The following is a 2,726-nucleotide window of genomic DNA, read 5'->3' on the forward strand; positions in this document are numbered from 1 at the left end:
AACGCTTCCTATTTATAATGCTAGTCTTTTTTCAACCGTTTACTTATTTTTATTTTAATGGAATTTTGGAATTTAATACTCAAGTTGATATATATTTTTAATTATCCTCATATATATCCTTTGTTTTCCACCACACAATTATGAATAATTCAATAAGAGAATGGAAGTTAATTGTATAATAAATTCTTTTTATTATCATGTCTGCAGAAGTCTAGAAAGACTTTGTTGTATTATTAATAAGATGGACCATGATATTTCAATCGTGATGAGCAATATGGTGATGATGATGATGATGGAATGAATGGATGAAGCTTTGGATATTCAAACACCTTTGACAAATTTTATAATATGAGGTAACCTGTTTGACTTAGATCCCATTAAATATATGACAAGATATACTTGGTACAAAAGTCAGAATGGAATAAACGTAGTACAAAGAAAAAAAATTACTAGCTAATACCATGGACTGAGCCACAATTAGCACGTTTACGAGAAAAACACAAAAACATACTGTATGAGTTAAAACTTGGTAAAACACATTCTTGGATCCTTATACTTTAATCAAAATGGTCATTAGGTCCTCGTATAATTTTTTCGTTTTAATAGGTCCTTATACCTTTCTCATAAATTTCATCACATCCTCGTACAATTTTTTCATTTTAGTAGGTCCTTATACTTTGATTATCTTTTATTAGGTCCTTATACCATTTTTTACTTTAAGATATTCTTTTACTTTTATCTTAGATAATAATTTATATTTAATTAAATTTAATGAATCTTTTAATTTTATTATTTAACTTATCTTATGATTATAAATATTCAGAGAAACGTATCTTTCAATATAAATATAAATAATCAATTGAAAATTCGGATAATTATTGTAACGCCCGACTTTTTCAAACCCTAATTTTCGCGTTATAAAATTTTTGCATTAAATGCTATGATATGTGAATTAATTAATGAGTAACTAATTGCATAGTGTCTTTGTGACCTAATTGCGTGTGGGAGTTGAGATTGAGTTGAATAGTCAACTTGTTGAAATTATGACGTGGCTATTGAATAGTCAAAGATGTGGAAAATATGACGTGGCCGTTGAAAGGTCAATGCGTTGAGAAAATGAAGTGAAAGTGAAGAAATGATTGATTTGGTGTGAATATTTGATGCGGAGTAATATAATTGTGGTGAATTATTTTCCTAAGGGATGAGTGAGAATTAAATAGGAGCATTATTTAATCATGTGAAATTTTCGACCCCTTCTATTTTTATTTGGAGAGGAAATTATATTTTTCTTGGATTTAATTATTGGTTTGGGATAATTATCCAAATTAAATCCAAAGTCCGAATATTCCTTATTTGTTGATGATTTTCGAAACTCCACCTTTGATTTTCCATGAGATTTTCGAAAATCTCATATATTGTGGGAGAAGGGATTATTTATTTATTTGATCTCTTATTTATTCTATTCCATGAATAAATATAAGTATGCTAGAATATCTTACCATATCTTGTCATATCTAAGAAGATATTGCCATAATCCTAATTAAATTAGGATTTGATTTTGAATCCCTTTTGAAGAATTTAAAAGTCACGCCACTTTTCCTTTTAAATTGGGGAGTATTTTATTTTATTCTTGCTCCGTGATATATTATTCTACTCCGTGAAATATTTGAATTTAAATCATAGGCTAATTTAATAGCCTAGAATTCGAAATTTCCTACTATTGCTCTTCAATTTTCGGCTACTCCAACAAACAAATCTCTCCAAATCTTTTATTATTTAATTGTTGGAGTATATCTTAACCTCTATAAATAGGAGAGAAATCCTAAACCTAAATCAATAGAAACCGCCGCCCCACTCCTCCATATTTTCGAAATCTCTCTCCCCACTCTCTCCAAAATTTTCTTCTACTTTCTTCAAGATTTCTTCATCAATTGAGAAGAATCCAAGTTGAAATTCAAGAGTTTATTGAAGAATCAAGGCTATAACTTGTTTCTACCGTTCGTTCTTTTGGAAAAGGTACTTTAATTTTGATCTCCTCTTCTTCTACCGATTAATCGGTGTTCTTGAGTCCACATGCATATAGATCGAGTGAATGGAAAATTAATCGGTGAATTTTGGGATACATGTGTGAGTGTGTGTGTGCGTGACCGTGTGTGTGTGTGTGCACGCCTCGGTCGGCGTGCACATGTGTGGTGTTCGTGTGCGTGTGTTGTGTGTGTAGAGCACTCATGCGTGACACGATTTAATGGTGAATTTGGAGTTGTTATTTGAATAAAAATGATATGCTAATCATACCTTGATTTTGGATGATGATATTAAAGATTTATCGAGGGGAAAAAGGGAAACATGGGAACATGCATGTTTTGAATCAATGTTCGAAACTGATTTATGATACGCCTAATTTAAAGGTGATACTTCGCGCTCTCAGCGTGATAAACGAGGAGAAGAGAATACTTTCGAGCTAAGCCGACGAGGTGGGCTTTCTTTTAAAATAAGGGCATTGTCCTAAACTGATATTGATGAGAATGAGATATGTGTTATCATGACTTGATTTGTTTTGTCGTGCATATCCCTCGTGGCTATGCCACTATTGATTTAATCGAATTCAGACCCTTGTAGAGCCGCAAACTCTACTTGGGTTAGTGTACACCAATGTTAGACCGAGTGTCAGCGTACGGGTTGGCCGGTCTAGTGACCTGGATTGCGGCCGCATTCCTTGTCATGTA

Source organism: Salvia hispanica, chromosome 4 (assembly GCF_023119035.1).
Source record: "Salvia hispanica cultivar TCC Black 2014 chromosome 4, UniMelb_Shisp_WGS_1.0, whole genome shotgun sequence".
Taxonomy (NCBI): domain Eukaryota; kingdom Viridiplantae; phylum Streptophyta; class Magnoliopsida; order Lamiales; family Lamiaceae; genus Salvia; species Salvia hispanica.